Source organism: Chiloscyllium punctatum, chromosome 3 (assembly GCF_047496795.1).
Source record: "Chiloscyllium punctatum isolate Juve2018m chromosome 3, sChiPun1.3, whole genome shotgun sequence".
Classification (NCBI taxonomy): Eukaryota; Metazoa; Chordata; class Chondrichthyes; order Orectolobiformes; family Hemiscylliidae; genus Chiloscyllium; species Chiloscyllium punctatum.
The window spans coordinates 136,124,792-136,144,604 of record NC_092741.1 but is presented as its reverse complement, the minus strand read 5'-3'; the positions used below and the strand labels follow the sequence as shown (position 1 = coordinate 136,144,604).

The 19,813-nt window shown below is 41.0% G+C and overlaps 1 protein-coding gene across 15 annotated transcripts in view; it reads left to right on the top strand.

Moving 5' to 3' along the window:
* The window catches only part of LOC140465247 (myelin transcription factor 1-like protein), a 584,786-nt gene that overhangs the window by 314,451 nt on the left and 250,522 nt on the right, over positions 1–19,813 (top strand). The gene's annotated exons all lie outside the window — the stretch shown is intronic.

Genomic DNA, 19,813 nt, shown 5'->3' with positions numbered 1-19,813 from the left:
TTCGGGCAAAAGCCCTTCAGTAGGCCCAAAACGTTGATTTCGCTGCTCCTTGGATGCTGCCTGAACTGCTGTGCTCTTCCAGCACCACTAATCCAGAATCTGGTTTCCAGCATCTGCAGTCATTGTTTTTACCTCATGGTTGTGTCTGACCTACCTTTTCTAAAGGATGGACTCCCTACACCTGCCTTGACTTCCGTCACCTCCCATGGCTGTTTATTTCACAAGATCCCCGATAGCTACTTCATCCATTTGGCTGGCTTTCTTCTGCTACTTGCTCCTCTCTTCAACTATCACTTCCAGAGAACTCCAAGGGAGATGCTTGAAAATTATGGTCTTCTGATCTGCTGCCGGCCTGATGTCCTCTTACCTCTCTCTGATGCCCTTCAGGAACTCTGCTCCCACAATAATGGGAGTCTTTACATTGAGAGTGTGACATCCAGCTTCCACCTCCTTAATTGGACAGTGATTGCACCATCCGCTGACTAATTGGCCACCTCATTAAAAATTGCATTGGTAGTCATGTGCGATCAAGGATTAGGATCAGGGCCAGGAAATCATTCTGACACTTGGGTCCTGACCCTAGGACAAAGATTCAGCTCCTTATTCTGTCTTTCTCTCTATTTTTTCTGCTACAATCTTCAGGTTTTCTTTAAAATTAAAACTTAACATCATTAATTCCCTACTTGATAACCTCAGCAATTTTACTCTTTTCAACCTTAATCCTATGTTGAGTTCCAGCCTTTCAAATTGCTTTCTCCAGCAAAGATAAGCCAATACTTCTGTGAGCTATAAATTATATACACTGTTTATACCATTGGAGATAAAATTAGAATGACTTATCTTGTGATTTGATACATAATAAACAATATTTTGGTCACCTCATCTTTTAAAGGATGGAAAGGCACTCGTGAAGTTGCAAAAAAAAGTATAGTCATAACTGGAAAGACTGAATATTTGGGTTTTTAATTTTGGAAAGACAAAGATGAGAGTGGCCTAACTGGGGTCTTTAAAAGAGGTTTTTACTTGCAGTAAATTCCAAGACAAGGGTCATAAACATTTGACAGAAATGAACAAATCCAGGCAGAAAGAAAGGGGAAAGTTGCAGATCTAAAGAGCAGTGAGAATATGAAACCTGCTCCCAAAAGGAACAGTGAGATATAAAACATTACTGTATTTAAGGGAAAGTTTGATATGTGACATGAGGGATAAAAGAATGGAAAGAGCACCAATACGGTTAGGAGAAAAAGAGTAGAAGGCTCCTGTGGAAGGGAAAGATCATTATAGATCATTTTGGGCTAAATAGCCTATTTCCATGATGTGACCTCCTATGTATGTTCAGTTATACCTATGATTTCACATAGTTTATGCTGCTGGTAAAAATTAAGATTAGAAATAATGATCTTACTGATAATTTAGCATTCAGCTTGTTTCTGGTTAGTAGTGCATTATTGAGGGTACAAATGTGAATAAATGATTTTGGGTTACAAAAAGAATGCTGCTGTGTCTGATTCCTTACCAAATTGCCAATTTAAACATAAATTTATAATAATGGTTCTAAAGTGTCATGGATGGAAATTTGCAATAAGACCGTGGCAATGATTCAAATATGCTACTTTTGGACCATTAGCTGAGGCAATTGTAAGCATTAAGGACAGTCAATGACTGATCCCAGTCCCTATGCTTGGTTAAGTTATGCAAATGAGAGACCATTGAATAACAAAATTGTATTCAATGATCTGTATCCCCACATGAATTGAATAGAAATAGATGGCATGCCAGATTGATTGCAGTGTCATTTTATAAGCTCAGATTTAGAAGGTGCTAGAAGCTCCAAAGTTGCAGCAACGTTTTAACTTTTGCTGGAATGACTAACTAACCTATATCTATGATTATGTTCTGCTTTATTGTTATGAAAGGGGGATTTCTACCTGTCACTGTCTCAATGTGAGTTTAGCAGACACTAATGTTTCATATTAGGACTGGAGATGTTATGGTAGTGATGTGGATTTAAGAATCAGATGGCTGTTGATGATGACTGTTTTGAAGGGCAACAATATCATTCAAGGCATTTTCATGCAACAATAAACTGGTGTTGAGCAGGACTGTGAAGAATAACATTCTTAATTAGGTCACACTAAAGTAATCTAGATAGGTGAATGGCAGTTTAGTGCCCAGTGACATCATAACGTTCTCAGTTAAAGTGTCATTAAATCATCTTACTCATGATACATATTTCTTAATTTTTTTTATAAAACTTGGAAATAAGCCCCTAAAGAATAAATAAGAATTAATAGCTTTGGTAATAGATTGTTCTTGAGAGTTTTGGGAAAGGAAACTTCATAGAATCAGGCAATGAACAAAATGTTTTAAGGTAGATGCTTATAATTGCTGAGTTTGAAACTACATATGTTGATTAGCCAACACGTTGCCCAGTACATTTATTTATGAGAATATTTTCAATCCTTTAAAAATACTTCTTGCAGAGACCATTTCCCTGTTTTATCAAAAGAAGATTCTAGAAGACACCATCTAATAGCAGTTGGAACTTAGAACAGTTTTCAGTTCAATAAGTCATTACCACACACTTTAAGCATTGTTTTCAAATTCAAGCATTAAATCTAAGCATTGAGTATGTAGATTTATTTATGAAAAAATGCACAGACTGAATTCATATTTCAGAAAATGAATCTGACGGCAAAGCAATTGCTGGAGCGTGGCATCTTGTGGAGTGAGCTGAATGTTTTTGCTGAACTTCCAGTGTTGTAAGTTGCTGGACTTGCACCTTGATGACAGCACAATGAGGTCACTGGGGCATTTTATACGTTACTAACACGATCATCAGTTTATCTTCATCTCTGAAGACATCTAAGGAACAATCGAGAAGCAGGAGTGGCAGAAATAGACTGAATTAGAGTTCGGAAAAAGTGAGATGCTGGAGAATCAGAGTACAAAAGTGTGATGCTGGAAAAAGCTGAGCAGATCAGGCAGCATCCGAGGAGCAGGAGAGTTGATGTTTCGGGCTGAAGTCCTTCATCAGGAATGTGGAGGGGGAAGGGGGATGAGAGATAAATAGGAGGGTGGGGGATGGGGCTGGGCTTGGTGGGATGGTGATCGGTGGATGCAGGTGGGGGGTGATTGTGATTGGTCATTGGGAAGGGTGGACAGAGAAAGTGAAATAAAAATTAAAAGAAAGATTGAATCCAGGGATTAAGCGGTCAGAAAGAACAAGTACAAAAATAAATGTTGGAAGTTTAATAAGACTTAGAATAATTACAGGAATGAGACTCCATAGTTTCAGTATGTGAAACCATGGAATGTCAGTTGGATAATCAAAATATCATGAGGACGAGACTTCACAAACATCCCTATCATCAATGACGAGGGAGTCCAACATAACGGTGTAAAAATAAGGCTAAGGTATTTGCACCATCTTCAGCCAGAAGTGCTGAGCGGATGATCTAGCACATTGTCATCCTGAAGTGCCTAAAACTAAAGCTATCAGTCTTCATCCAATTCAATCACTCCACATGATCTCAATAATGGCTGAAGACACTGGATACTCTAAAGGACATGGGCCTGGCATCATTTGGCAAATAATGCTGAAGACTTGTCCTCCAGAAGTAGCTGCTCTCCTAGCCAAGTTCCAGTGGAGTCGTAACACTGGCATTTACCCACCAATGTGGGGGTATATTTTGTCCACAAAAAGCAGAACAAATTCAACCTGGCCAAGCATCACTCTCTCTCTCTGCCTATTCTCAATCATCAGCCAGTGTCATTGGCACTGTGACCAAGTTTGGGTCCTGCCAGGCCACTTAGCTCATCATTTCATTTCAGCTTTGGGCCAAACATGAAACCTCATAAGCTTAATGTTTTGGATTCTTTGATGCTTCATCTGTTCTGATGAAAGGTCACTGGGCCAAATGTTGACTCTGCTTTCCCTCCACAGATGCTGTCTGATCTGCTGAGTTTCTCCAGCAATTTCTGTTTTTATTTCATATTTCCAACATCTGCAGTCCTTTGTTTTATTTATATTATTAAACTTTAAAAAGTACTTGGATGAACACTTGAAGTGTTATAACATTCAAGACTATGGGCCACTTGGGGAAAATAGAAATACTGTAGGTAGGTGTATTTTGGTGGGACAGACTTGGTGGGTTTGAAGGGCCTCTTCAGTACACTATGATTCTCTGAACATAGACGAAGGAACTAAACTCCAGATATGAGACGAGGGTGACTGCCTTTGATATCGAGGCAGGATTTTACCAAATATGGCATCAAGGAACCCTAGCAAAACCAGAGTTAGTCGGAATAAGAGGTTAAAATGTCTATTGATTGAAGTCATATCTAGAGCAAACGATAATTGATGTGGTTGTTGGATGAAAACATTACAATCCAAGGAGTACTGGGAGTTTCTCAGGGAGTGTCCTAGGCCCAGTCATCTTGAGCTGCTTCATCATTGTTCATCATAAGGTCAGAAGTGGGGATGTTAACTGACAATTGCGCACGTTCAGCACTATTTATCGCTCCTCAAATACTGAAGGAACTCATGTCCATATGCAGCAAGACAATATCCAGGCTTGGGCTGAAAGGTGGCCCACACAAGTGCAACCAATGAAAATCTTCAACAAGAGAGAATCTAACCACTGGCCATCAATGTAGAATGGCATTGCTAACATTGAAACCACCACTAGCAATATTCTGGAGGTTACTATTGACCTAAAACTGACTGGACTAGTCATACTAATACAGTGGCTGCAAGAGCAGGTTAGAGGCCAGCAATACTGTGGCAAGTAACTCACCTCCTTCCTTGCAAGCCTGTTCACCATCTACAAGACACAAATTAGCCCATCTCCTCAGATTCATTGTGGAGTAGCTCAGTGAATTTAATGAGCATTCTTCCTGTATGGAAATAAAAGCTGATCTGATATGGTCATTGGCTAAACTTACAATCTATCACTGTCAATCTACCATGAGGTTGAAACCAAAATCAATTTGATTATATACAATTCCATTTATTCCAGTGTGCTGCATATGGGCATAGACTCCTTCAGTAACAGAGAAGTGGTGAATGGTGTCAAACATTGTGCAAACATCATTGAACATCGCCATCTCTGATCTTATGATGGAGGGAAGATCAATGATGAAGTAGTTGAAGATGATTCGGCCTTGAGGAACTCCAGAATGGATACCCTTGGACTGTAATGTTAGTCCACTAACTCCACTTGCCTGGATGTGTGTAGCTCAAAATGCACTCAAGAAACTAGACATCATTCAGGATAAAGCGTTCTGCTTAATTTTCACCCCATCTGCCATATTTATCATTCACTTCCTTTCTCACTGGCATTGACACTTAGTATGTGTACCATTTACAAGATGCATTGCAGTAACTCACCAAGCATCCTGCAATAGCACCTTTAAACAGGTGAATTCTACCACCTAGAAGGACAGAAGCAGCAGCAGCAGATTTAAGGGTGCACCATCCTCCTGCATGTTCTCCCCTGAACCAAATACTTTCCTGGCACAGGACTATATTGTTGCTTCTTTGCTGTCACTAGGTTAAGATCCTGGAACCCCCCTCCCAAATAGCACTGTAACTGTCTCAGTACTTCAAAGACTGCAACAATTCAGGAAGGCAGTTCACCACCACCTCTGGGACAATTAGAGATTTGGCAAGAAGTGCCATCCAACTGGCAACACTAATGTTCCATGAACACATTTTTTTTAAAAAGTAGTTTTGTTTCTGGTGGCTGTGTTTCATTGGAGGAACATAAGTCTTCTCTTTAAAAGCGTACTTATGGTGTTAACTGTTTGTGACAACTTAATTCCTTTTTACAGGGTGCAGGAGACAATTTCTTGAAACTCATGAGATTGATGACTGGATTTCATTTTTGTGAGAGCTGTGCAAAGCACCCAGCAATTTTGAGATACTTGCATCTCACGGCATGTTCCTTCAACTGTTTGACTCTTTGCACATTTACAGCAACAGTGAATGCACCTTGATTGTGGCAGAAATGTCTGGATCATTGTGTTCAATGAAGATTATATAATGTAGTCAGGGTTGTATTCATGCAACCTAATAATGTAATTAAGTTTTTTTCAGTTTTTACTGTTTAAAATCTGGGCATTTGAAGACCTTGATGCCAGGAAAGCCGAAGGTTAAACCAGGACAATTAAATGGTTGAATTGCTGATATTTAGGCCGAGCACACCTATCTCGATGTAAATGCTCAATTGGAGACAACTGAGTTAGACTCTCAGGGGAGGGAGAATGTCACATAAAACTCACAAATTTTCAATCAAAGCCAATTACATTAACCTCAGAGGCAGATGTCAAATGTGCACCCATGCACATTTTTAATTAGAAATAAAATAATTAAGTTAAGTAGGACACTCGAAGGTCAACTTGCTGATCATTTTTTGTATAGTATTTAATTCAGTGATAATATTCCGCCCTCGCTGTGAGGGAAACAAGGAAGTGAAATTAACAGCAATGTTTCGATGCAGTGTGCCAGGAGGTAACTACTTTTTTTATAAATCAGTAATATTTTGTCATCATGGGACATTTTCAGTTTTGCATCATTGAAGAAGTTCTGGATATTGTGCAAATTGAATTGTGGCAATTAGGATCAGATTGCCATGCCTCTCGCTTCGTCCAGCTGCAACCCAACATCTGATACAAAACAATATTTCAGAAGATGGCTGGATATTTGATGAACTTCTAAAACTCAATTTTAATTCCTTTAAAATTAGCAGAGTGCTGGCTGTTTGGTATTAACGTTTAACAGGCAGTTGGTTACCAGTTTTACTGGTCTAAGTGTGATGACTGGATGTCATATAGTTTAGGATTGATGTCACTAATTTTGCAATAATATTCAAAGGACTGAAATCTGAACTCTTTTTATTTTGGGGTGGGGGTGGCATTGGTTGGTGTTGGCAGGAAGTTACTGACCCAATGAAGACCTTAAGAATATTCTTTCTTTCAGCATGTTCCTTACCAAATAAACTTTTTTAAAATCAAAATATTTTGAACACAAGCACCATTTTACAGATTTTTCCACCTCAGAACCTAATAGATAAACAAGTTAAAGTATGTTTTGCCTACTCCAATCACATTAGCTAAGCCCCAGTGTTGCAATGTTGCTCTGTCATTTGTATATTTAAACTGAGATCAAAGGCAGAATTTAATAATTTTGGTTTTTGTTTTGAACATTTTGCTTAAAACTTTCCAGATTTAAACAAGCTTTTATTTCTTCCTTTACTTCGGAATGCTATGGAAATGCTCTTGCTTTGTCTCTGTGAGAGTTATGACAGAATCTATATTCAGAGCTGAATGAGATCATAATTTCTCAGTCCTTGTATTAAGCATAAACTTCTGGTACGATTTTAGGTTTAAACTATTCCAATAAGAGTTGCTAGGCAGCTTTGATAAAATGCATTTTAAAAAAGGTTAATTTAAAAAAAACTGCAGTAGCACATAACGACTTGATACTTCAACAACTGCGGGCTGACAGGAAGTTGTCAGTTTTAGCTTGAGCTGATATTTACAGGTTAGTTCACCACCAAACCCAGTTTAATGTGTAGATGTATCATTCATCTTTTTGGAGAGGCTGTTGGGGGATAATTTAATACTGAACCCTCCTGCTTATAAGCCTCAGTACTTGGAGGTTGAATTCAGTGGTAACCAAACATATGTCTATAACCCAGATCAGCTCATGCACTTTATTAAATAGTGAGTTAGATGTTTCTGCAATTGGACAGCATTTTCTGAACAATTCCAAGTATGCTTAGAAGCTGTTTGAGATTTACAGTCAGATTTGCAATGCAGGTCACTTAAGCTTGCTACATGCTACATACATGGTGGCTCAGTGGTTAGCACTGCTGCCTCACAGCACCAGGGTCCCAGGTTGAATTCCATCCTTGGGTGACTGTCTGTGTGGAGTTTGCATGTTCTCCCCGTGTCTGCGTGGGTTTCCTCCGGGTGCTCCGGTTTCCTCCCACAGTCCAAAGATGTGCAGGTCAGGTGAATTGGCCATGCTAAATTGCCTACAGTGTCAGGTGTGTTAGTCAGAGGGAAATGGGTCTGGGTGGGGTCTTTGGAGGGTCGGTGTGGACTGGATGGGCTGAAGTGCCTGTTTACACACTGTAGGGAATCTAACCTAATCTAATATATTCATACATCGGGACCTGGCCTTTTCAGAAAGCACAATCATGTCTAGGCATTATTCCTCTTTTGAATTAATAGTAAGTAACTGGGCAATCCTTCCTTGGGACATTCTCCATGACAATGCCTAGACCAGTCTGCACCCTTTACAAAACAAATTTTTGTTCCCTTTGAAATTTAGCATTCTTGTAGCTGTCCTGAGCAAGCTTGAAAATTGCATCTCATTGAAAGGCTTCAATAGTGCATCTCTGTTTTTAGTGCTGCTTAGGTTCTGTATTACCAAATGACTATAATTAGTGAGTGTTCTCAAAATGGAGGGAAGATATGAATTGAAGTTGGCATCCAGCCACTGGAACTTGTTCTGTTATTCAAGTAAATCATGGCTAATTTATATCATCAGTCCATTTAACTGCCTTGGTCCTGCTATCCTTATTAACTTAATCTTCTTTCTGAACAAAAATCTATCAATCTTAATTTTCAAATTTTCATTTGACTAAACTATATCCTCTTTTTGGAAGAGAGTTCCAGATTTCCCACATCCTATTTGTGAAGAAGTGCTTCTTAACATTAACCTTGAACAGTCCAGCTCTCTGTTTTATGCTTAAGCCCCTTCTTTTAGATTCCCCCTCCAAAGGAAATAATTTCTTACATTCTATCCAATAAATACCTCAATTAAGTTAGCCCTAATTTCCTGTGCTGAAGGAATTAGATTGGCTGGTCTCTGCAAAGGAGTTAAAAACTATACTGCCTCATGAATTATGAATAGATATTTTGAATGCCTGTTTGAAAAGAATCTAGGAGAAACTTATTGCATTTGCAAGGAGAGATTAAATCAATAAATATTTTTAAGGCTGAACCAAGACTTAATGAGTCATTAATGGTCTTAGATTTTTATACCAATCTCTGTCTTTCATCCTGTTTATCAGCCTTTGAGAATTGAACAGATCTTTGCATTGACCAGCTAAAACTGCCATTACCTTATTTCCACTATAATTTCACCTGTGTCTCTCTTAAATGTAAATGTGGGCACATTGGAGACAGAGAGGAAGAAAGAAAAGGTTATAAGGGGAAATGAGAAAATGGCAGAGATGTCAAACAAATACTTTGTACCAATCTTCACTGTAGAAGACACAGACAAATATCCAGAAATAATGGAGCATCAGGAGTTTAGCAAGAATGATGAATTCTCAAGAAACTAGTAGAAGGAAAGAAATGGTTACGAAGAAATTAATGGGTTCTTCACAACTTGTGTCCTAAGGTTTTCTAGATGATGGGTACAAAGATAGTAGATGTGTTGGTTTTAATTTTTCAGAATTGCTTACATACTAGAGCAGCTCCTAAAAATTGGCAAGTAGCAAATATAACACAAACATTTATAAAAAGAGGTAGAGACAACAATAAGCCAATTAGCTCAATAGAAGTAGGAGGCAAAATGCTCAAATCTATTATTAGGAACAAGTGACAGTGAATTTAGAAAACCATAATTTGATTAAACAGAGTTAGCATGCATGTATTAAAGAGAAACCTTAAATGTTTACTCCCTTAACTTCCAATGTGGAGTGGCAACAATATGTACCACCTAAAGGATGCACTGCAGCAACTCCCCAAGGCTCCTTCGACAGCATCTTCCAAACACACAACCTTCCAAACATGCAACCTCTATTACTAAGACAGATAAGGGGCAGATGCAGTGAAAATGGTTTCCCTGTAGGTTTCCCTCCAAGTCACAAGCCATCATGACTTGGAACTATGTCACTGTTACCTCACTGAGGCTGAATAAAAATCCTGGAATTCCCTTCCTTAAAGTACTGTGGTAGACCCTACATCACATGGACAGCAACAACTCAAAACCATCCTCTCAAGGGCAGTCAGGGATAGTTAGTAAATGTTGGCTTTGCCAATGCTGACCATTTGCCTGTGAACAATTCAGTAAAAGAAAATTGTTTTTGACAAATCAGTTTGAGCTTTTTGAAGATGTAACCTGAAAGCATAATTTTGCCTCATGGAAGGCTAGATGCATTCCTCCAATTCAGAGGTGTGCCCAAGGGGTTAATACTGCATTACTGTACTTATTAATTGATGTAGTATCCAGTACATGCAGTTGCACAACAATGCAAGCCTAACTGACAATCCTAAAGTGCTTGGCGAAAGTGAAATCTGTGAGGAATTATTCTGATTACCAATGTTCATAAGAAATTGTCATGATTTGGAGGTGTCAGTATTGGACTAGTGTGTTCAAAGTTAAAAATCACACAACACCAGGTTATAGTCCAACAGGTTTAATTGGAAGCACTAGCTTTTGTAGCGCTGCTCCAACCTGCAACCACCTGATTAAGGAGCAGTGCTCCGAAAGCTAGTGCTTCCAAATAAACCTGTTGGACTATAACCTAGCATTGTGTGATTTTTAACTTCATAAGAAATAGGAACAGGAACATGGCATTTGTTCCCTCATGCCTGTACATCATGCTCTAAGATCTGTACCAGGTCTTAATCCTCTTTTGTGCCTGTTCCTCATAGCCCACAACTCCTCCATATTTCGAAAATCTATCTACCTCGTCTTGAAATGCTTTCAGTGATACAGCCTCCATAGCTTTCTGGGGTAGAGAACTCAAGACATTCAGTATCCACCAGGAAAAGAAATTCCTTTGTATATCAGTTTTGAATGAACGTCCCCTTATTTTGTGTTTGTGTCTTGTAGTTCAAGATATTCTCACTGGTGAAAACATATTCTGAATATCTACCCTGTCAAGCCCCCTCAACATCTTGCCTTTTTCAATCAATCACCCCCCCCATTCTTCTAAACTCGAATGAACAAAGGTTGAATGTGTTTAGTTGTTCTCGATAAATCAAATTCTTAATCATAGGGGTCAGCCTAGTGAATCTTTTGAACTGCCTCCAATGTCAGTATGTCCTTTTTTTGTATCATATTTTCTTTGAGGTCTTTCCTCTTTCTGTTAACATTTCTATGTTACATTGGGTCATCACAATGTTGAGTTCATCACCTTTACATCAACCATAATTTTTTGGATTTACTGTGTGATTTTATTGTCAGATGTGCTTCCCGCTGGGTGACTCACCCAACTGTCTGCTTCTTGAGGTAGAAAGCAAGCTATAAAGCAACAGACTAAAACAACTGGCAGATTTTATTTATAAATAATTCTATCTACAAAGCAATACTGATCCAAAATACCAATATCATTGAGAATGACCATTACGTATTAACTCAAATAGCTGTTTCATGTCAGTAAGTGATAAGATTACAAAAGGGTTGAGAAATGGTGGCCAGCGGTGGCTAATGTAGGACCAAGAGGAGTATCCTACTGTGGTTTCTTTAAGGATGACCTGTAATTGCTGAAACAAGAAACATGTTGCCGAAGCTTTTCATCTTGTGCTCATCAGGACACATGCAAGAATGCCAAATTTCAAACGATCACAACAATTTATGCTACAGGAGAAAAGGGTGCTGATTGATTGGCAAGTCGACTCTGATTGATCAAGGCATTGCCATGGAGAAAGCATCGGGGTATTTTCCACTAACAGGATGCTGCCGTCAGTCCAAAAAGACATGCTGCCTGCCATACAATTCAGCGACGTCGTGCATGAATTTCAGGGCCGGTGCAATGCCAGGTATGTAGGCCTTGCCTCCCAATGATTGGCAGATCTAATCAAACCGCATGTTCCTTCACTTGTTTGTAATAGGCAGAGTGCAAAACCAAAAACAAAACATTTCAAGTTGGATTTGATTCTGTGATTGGGCAGCACTCCATTAACAACCTTGAATGCACCAATAGCGATACTAACAACCAGCTTAAGATAACCAGTTGAGTTTGTAACAGGCCTTGCTATGGATGCATGTCAAGCATAAGTAGTGATCTGTTCTCTACATACAAAAGGAATATGTTCAAGGTTGCACTTCTATTGAATTATCTGGCAGCGTGAAGACCCTTATTTCCCTATTATATTCTCCATGACAACACATTGGCCAATCACAGTTGACTTGCCAAATAATTAACACTCTTTTCTCTTAAAGTATAATTTCTCGTGATTGTTAGAAATTGTATAATCATGTATTTGTCCTGCCGAGAGCAAGATGATAGGTTCCAGCAACGTTCTTCTCTTTTCAAAAATATTCAAGGTTTGTGCCACTGAGTAAGTCTGCAAAGCCAATCTTAGACCGTGTTCTCTGGCTTGTGTTGAGTTTCTTGCTGCTTAATGTGAGAAAAATGGATGCCATATGATTAAGTTTTTGAGTCACTTTGTCTGTCATATTTTGTTTATTTCTGACAGCTTGCCATCTGGTCAGATGGACGTTTTTCAAAAGAGCTTTACTTCCAATTTTAGTCCTGATCTATGTACAAAGGAAAACAGAATTTCAGACAAACCAAAAGATTACTCATCCAGTTTTCTGACAAATATTAGAGACTGCTAAGGTGGCTTTCTGAAAAAAAAAAATTCAATGCATAAATTTAATTGAAGATAATAAATTGGTATAAACATTGTGAATAAATGGTGGACAGATTATTCCTCAAAGACTTTAGGATATCAGAGCAGAACTGGGCCATTCGGTCTATTGAGTCTGCTCCTCCATTCAATTGTGGCTGATATATTTCTCAACCCCATTCTCCTGCCTTCTATGCTTAACCTTAAATTCTCTTGAGGAAAGGCAACTGTACAATTCAGAAATAAATAAATCAAGAATATAGGACAGCACCAGCAGACAGGGAGACAGACTGAACCAACTAAACAATTGGGCCCGCCAGAGGGACGAGGAAGTGGGGGGGAGGGATGGGATTCTAAAATAATGGCACTAGTCGATCTTTAGGCATACTGCTGCCAAGTCTGGTGCCAGCTGTGTTGGCAGAACCAGGATCTGGACAAACTTCAAATGGCAGGTGCCTGATTTGGCTTGGGTTCTGGTGGACTCTCTGAAGCCTAGAAGGGCCCAGTTCTCCAGGAAGGTCTCAAGGCCAACCAGGCATGGCTGATTGAGGATATAGTCACATGCTTCCCGTGGAGGCCTCCCCTCCCTGACTAGCTTCATGGCTCAGTTTTTAATTTAAATACGAAAAAAGTTAGGTGCCTCCCTCCATGTTGAAGTCCCACCTTCAGAGTCTGCAGTTCCTCTGAAGTTGGAGTCCCTCTGCTTGGCCCTTTAGCTTGAAGAATCTGCCCCCTATCATGAAATATGCAGAGACAGTATACATTCCAGTAAGTGATAGTTTCTCCTGGAATAGATTTGGGACCCAAAACAGTCCTCACTTATATTTTCTAACACCACCCTCCCCCACTCCATTACCACCATCGGGGGAAAATCCAGGCCAACATTTTAGGTGCTTGAACTTCCATCTGAACTGTAGCATGGGACAGTATGGTGGCTTGGTGGTTAGCACTGATGCCTCACAGCGCCAAGGACCTGGGTTCGATTCCTGCCTCAGGCGACTGTGTGGAGTTTGCACATTCTTCCCGTGTCTGCACAGGTGCTCCGGGTGCTCCGGTTTCCTCCCACAATCCAAAGATGTGCCAGTCAGGTGAATTGGCCATTCTAAATTGTCCATAGTGCCATGTGCATTAGTCAGAGGGAAATGGGTTTGGGTGGGTTGCTCTTTGGAGGGTCGGTGTGGACTGGTTGGGTCAAATAGCCTGTTTCCATGCTGTAGGGAATTTAATCTAATCATGTAGTTTGAAGTTGAAACCTACTCACATGTACGTGAAACAGATTAGATTGCTGGTTAGTTAGATGATCAGTTCTGTTGAAATGTCCTTGTCTTGAAACTTTGGATAGAATCTCCACCTTGGCAAAATAAATGTGGAGTAAAGCTTAAGCAGGGTCAGGTAGTTTGTTTGGTTGGGGGTGGGGGGGGAGGTGCGCGGGAGTGGGCGCAGGTTGGATTTTGGTGCACAGTTACATTCCTTTAAGCCCATGACCAATGAGCATACCCAAGTAAATATCAAATCTTACCAGCAGGTGGGGCAGTAAGTCCCCTGCCATCCCCCCTTGGGGAACCTCCTGGCTCCAATTTCCAGGCACCATCTTAAAGAGGCACCCTGTCTGCACATCCGTCTCTGCAATCTAGGAGCATCCTAACAACCTCTGGTGGTCGTCTAGGAGAAAAACAAAGTTATTTCCTCCAGGGATGACAACAGAGAGCATTCCTAACTGATGCAGGCAGCTCCGAGAGAGGTAGTTAAGGAGGTCAGCGCCTGTGGACAGCTCAGAAGATCCTGGCTCTAGTGCCGCATAAGGATAAGTAATCTGCTGTATCCCATCAAGGCATGTACCACTGTCTAGTCAACGCGGATTCACACTCAGGCATGAGACATTTGAAGTTTTCCACTGCAGAGGACTGTTACACAGAAGGGTGAGTGCCAGGCATCTCAGTCAGATTATTTGTGTGCAACCAATGTCTCTCACTTCATGACATTAGTCAAGATAGCACAGCTGACATCACTGTGGTACTTCCTCACACAATTACCAGGGTTCACAGTTACAATGTAAATTGAAATACAGTTTTCAGAAGCTTGACATTGTTAAGTCACAAAGACACAGTCAAACAGCACGGAAACAGACCCTTCGGCCCAACTTGACCATGCTGACCCATTTGCCTTTGTTCCATGTCCTTCTAAACATTTCCCATCTATTCGCATGTCCAAATGTCTTTTAAATGTTGTAGTTGTACTTGCTTTTACCACTTCCTCTGGCAGCTCATATACACATCACCCTCTGTGTGAAATGTTTGCCCCTCAGGTCCCTTTAAAATTTTTCCCATCTCACCTTAAACCTATGCCCTCTCATTTTGGCCTGCCCTACATTGGGGAAAAGACCTCGGCTACTCATTCTATCCATGCCTCTCATGATTTTGTAAACCTCTATAAAGTCGCCCCTCAGTCTCCTATGCTCAAGGGAAAATAGTGTGAGCCTATCCACCTTTGTAAATCTTTCTTGCGCACTTTCCAGTTTCATAACATCCTTCTTATAACCATCGCAATGAGGACAACATACATATCTCATGGCTTTTCACCAATAGCTTGTATGGGATGAGACCACAGGCATAAAAGATTTTTTCAGGATGAGCATTTCACATGAGAATGTCAGACACACACATAACATAATGCTTTGTAGCTTTTCATCAACTAGAGCCCTTTGATGACACTGAACAAACTTTCAATCAGAATTCTTTAACACCTAATAATTCCCATGTCACTGTCCTGGCAATTAATGCACATGACAATAATTGTTTTGTGTTTAACCTCTTTAATCTGTACCTATCAGCACAGACAAAGTACTCATATACACATGTTAATGTCTGTTCATGCTCTGTGTCTGCAGTGGAAAATCATGCATCACAAAACCAAATTTTCCTAGACAGAAGAGGGTGGCTGCTGAACATTAGACATCACCCGCTTTGAGGGACATGCTGTCAAGCTGGTAGTAGAGCAAGGGGGACAATCCTATGGCAAAGGCAAGACTGGACATCTACAGCCATCCCTTGGGAGAGTCTTCAAGCAGCTCCTGCTAACTGCAGAAAACAGTGATGCCTGAACTGGGTGTAAAGGTGGTAGCTCATTTAAACCAACAAATCTTTGTTCATTCTGAGCAGCTTCCTGATCTCACTTCCCAATCCAGGGGGTGAAGCCAGAAGACTCCCAATCCCTAGACCAGTCTCAACCCGCTCCTCAAGCCACACCACTGAGGAGCAACATTTATCAGCCTCAAAGAATACACCACCACATTCTTCCTCCCAAGACTATACCAACACAATGTTTCTTAGTGGGAAATCTATTGAGAGTACGCTCAGGATCACATTCTCGTGGCCACAGTTGGGGGAGGAAGAAAGGATCCGTACCCTCAGAGGACAGGCCCCAGCTGAGCTCAAGGATGGATGACGAGCCTCCGGACACTGCCATTGAGGAGCTGATGGAGATTCATGGGCAAGCAGGGGAACATCTGGTAGAGTTTGCAAGAAGACCTAGTGCAAATTGGAGCAAAGTGCAGAGAGGTCTGGCCATTATGACTGATGTTGCGGATCCAAGAATGTGGCTGACTCGATTGAATTGAGTGTCAGCAGCGAGGTCCAGCAAAACAGTCAGCATTTGCCAAAAATGTGCAATGACCTTCACTCCGTTACTCAAGCCTTGGATGCATTCATGTATGAGCAGGCAAAACAAGGAGACAGAGGGAGCTTGTGTCCCCCCCCCCCCCATTCAAGCACCCAACCCTTCAGTTGTTGAGGGAGGTTCCATTACCTTCAGGGAGGAGAGTGACAGACAAACATCCAGGAATTATCATCTCAGGACACTCCAGGAGCAGGCTGATTCTCCAGCACCTCTTTGCCAGGGTCCCGAATGCCCAAGGAGATTGTAACTGTACCTATGAAGGATGCACCAACAGGCCCAAACTCTTTACACCCTGCACCAGTAGAGGACATCTGGCAAAATCAATTAAGGCAATGTAATGATCAGGCTTCCTGAACCCCAGCTGCACTTATCGACGTTGCACTCATACGTAGTGGCAGGAATAGAAAGATGGGAGAACATTGAAGTCAGTTAGGGTGCATGGGTGCAGCATTACTCTGGAAACAAATGCAGCACTTTGTACAACTGTGTGTGGTCTCTTGCAATCTGTTGAGGTTTCGAACTGTTTACATTTTCTTTGTAGACTACCTTGAGGGTTGCAGTTGACTATATATGCTCCCAAGTAGGTCATAAACAGCAGTGCGAGTGCTGCTGTTCTCTCCAGGAGGAGCAGAACTTCTGGAAAGTGGATAGCTCAGCGGTATGTTCATATTTCAGCATAGTTTCGCCCCACTATATTTCTATAATGGATGAATTCCATTTGCAAACTGAGGTTCAAGTCAGAGAAGCACAGATCTCATGGAATCCTGCCTTATCCCCCTAACAAACTGTGTGGCTACAGATTTCCCTGCAGAAGGGGTGATGGTTTGTCTAGTCACGCAGATATATGCTGCATTTTATATCAGAGAATTCAGACCACAGTTAAATAGTTACTGAGGAATAGTGAAATACTTTAAAAATGAGTCCAACTCCTGAGTAACTATTACACTGACACTGCCCCCCCCCCCAAACATAACAGACTCACTCGCATCTACACCACTCCTGACCCTCTACACCACCAGACCCTGATCTAACAACTCCCCCATCCCGTGCTGCTGGTCCCAAAAATGTCTCCACTCTCCCTTCCCCCACCCCTGACCTTTCACCACCTCTCTCCCTCAGAACCTGAGTCCCACCTCCTGCACTCAACATGCATCCTAGGCTCTCAGAAAGTGCTGCTGGACACTTAAATCACCCATTACAGCAACTACTAAATCACCCATCACTAAATCACCCATTACAGCAACTACTAAATCACCCATCACTAAATCACCCATTACAGCAACTAACTGCCATCAAAAGGGGGACACAGTTTCTCTTCCACTGATTGTCCAGTATCATAAGGATTGATGGACTTAAGGTACGCCCTGCATTGCTGCAGGAGTGGAGATCCTGCCAGAAATGTAGAGCACTTTCTTCAAGCAAAAGCTGAAGGAGCAGAGCAGCAATCTGACTGTGATTGCCACTCCTTTGTCACTCTGGCCCACTACATTTCTTGAGCAGACTTTTGTTTTAAGTGGTAAGAAGAGAAAAACACAAATATATTCTTATTATCATGATAGCATTTGAAGAACCAATATGAACACCCAGCAGTGAACTGATAAAATTTTGGGTTTTTAAACAAACACACACTTCTTTTGTATACCTGAAGAATTAAATGAAGCAAACACTATTTATTTAAGGCTATCATTTATGATTACATAGGCTGTGAATCTTATCTTTCCATTTCTCTCCCAAGAGTTCCCTTAGCTTATGAAATCTAAAGGTTCATTCGTTTTTCCTTGGGCCAATCCCAAGGTATGCCACATCCCACTAGAAGTCACTTTCATTTCTTCTCCGTGTTCCATCTTTTTTCTGGGGTATGGAATTTAAGGTAACCCTTCTATTAACTTTCCACCAAGTGATCCTTCAATTTTCTTTGAATATTTCACAGCTGAGGGTCTTGGGTTCTAATGCTTAGCTGTTGACTGGCTTGCAGATTTAAACATCAGGAATATCTCCCCTTGGTCCCTAATAGTCTTTTGCATTCTCACTCTGTATGGTTGCTGGTCCCACAGTTAATTCCCAGTTCCTAGCAGATGTTTTTTTTCTGTCTGTGATGCAGAGCTGACTAACATTTACTTCCTATGGGTCTCACAGCTCAGTAAGCTGCAGTGTGTACCTGGACCAAAACTGCAACTACCTCCTTACACTGCAAACTGATCTGCTTGCTTCAAACAACAAATGCACACAAACACATAAATTAAACTAAAAAACCTTCTATGCCACATCCTGCCACAATTAGTGGACGGCACAGTGGCACAGTGGTCAGCACTGCTGCCTCACAGTGACAGAGATCCGGGTTCCATTCCTGCCTCAGGAAACAGGCCCTTCGGCCCAACAAGTCCACACCGCCCCGCCGAAGCGCAACCCACCCATACCCCTACATCTACCCCTTACCTAACACTACGGGCAATTTAGCATGGCCAATTCACCTGACCTGCACATCTTTGGACTGTGGGAGGAAACCGGAGCACCCGGAGGAAACCCACGCAGACACGGGGAGAACGTGCAAACTCCACACAGTCAGTCGCCTGAGGCGGGAATTGAACCCAGGTCTCCGGCTCCCAGTGTCTGTGTGGGTTTCCTCCGGGTGTTCCAGTTTCCTCCCACAGTCCAAAAATGTGCAGGTTAGGTGAATTGGCCATGCTAAATTGCCCGTTAGGTTAGGGGCAGGGGTAAATGTAGGGGAATGGGTCTGGGCGCTTCGGCGGGTCGGTGTGGACTTGTTGGGCTGAAGGGCCTGTTTCCACACTGTAAGTAATCTAATCTAATTGCAATGTATCATGCTTCGAGATGTTCTCAAACAGAAATATGAACAAATTATTTTACCTTAGTGCAACTCTTTGATTGTGTTAAATAATTTCAGTATGAACAACTTTGGTTTCTCCTGGAATTTTGCAATCTCTTTCCCAGAATTGTTAGCTTCAGAGGTAATCACACCCTGCCTTGACAAAAAGCTCCAGAAGTGAATCACCTATTGTTTTTCTTTTGTTTCTATTGTTTTTCTTTATCATCTATGAGCTTGTATGGTAAAATGCAGGTTAGTTAAACCAAGGCTTGTTGGATTTACCCTTTTATGAGAGGAATTTATGAGTTTCTTATTCAGGCGTTTCCCTGTCTTTTTATCTGTCTATTTTCCCTCTAATTCCTAAAACTATAAGTTACCTTCTAAAGCATGAATTATATTTGTGTCCTTATATTTAATCTGTTAAGTCCTATAGATATATTTTGAACAATAAGGTGCAATCTACCAGTACAATGTATTAAATGTAGATCAGTTGATGATTTTAATTTTATTGAGACTGCAGGTAATATTTCAGTCACAGCCTGAAAATGGAGTTATTGGTGAGAAGTACAGATATATTGTGTCCATTTGCTTTTTAAAGAATTGTAAATATGTAAAAGCTGGACTCTGGCGTTCTATCCATCACCACCTGACCATCTGAATTCTAATATTAGGCTATAAGGTAGCCAATTATTTACGATACAGGTGTATGTG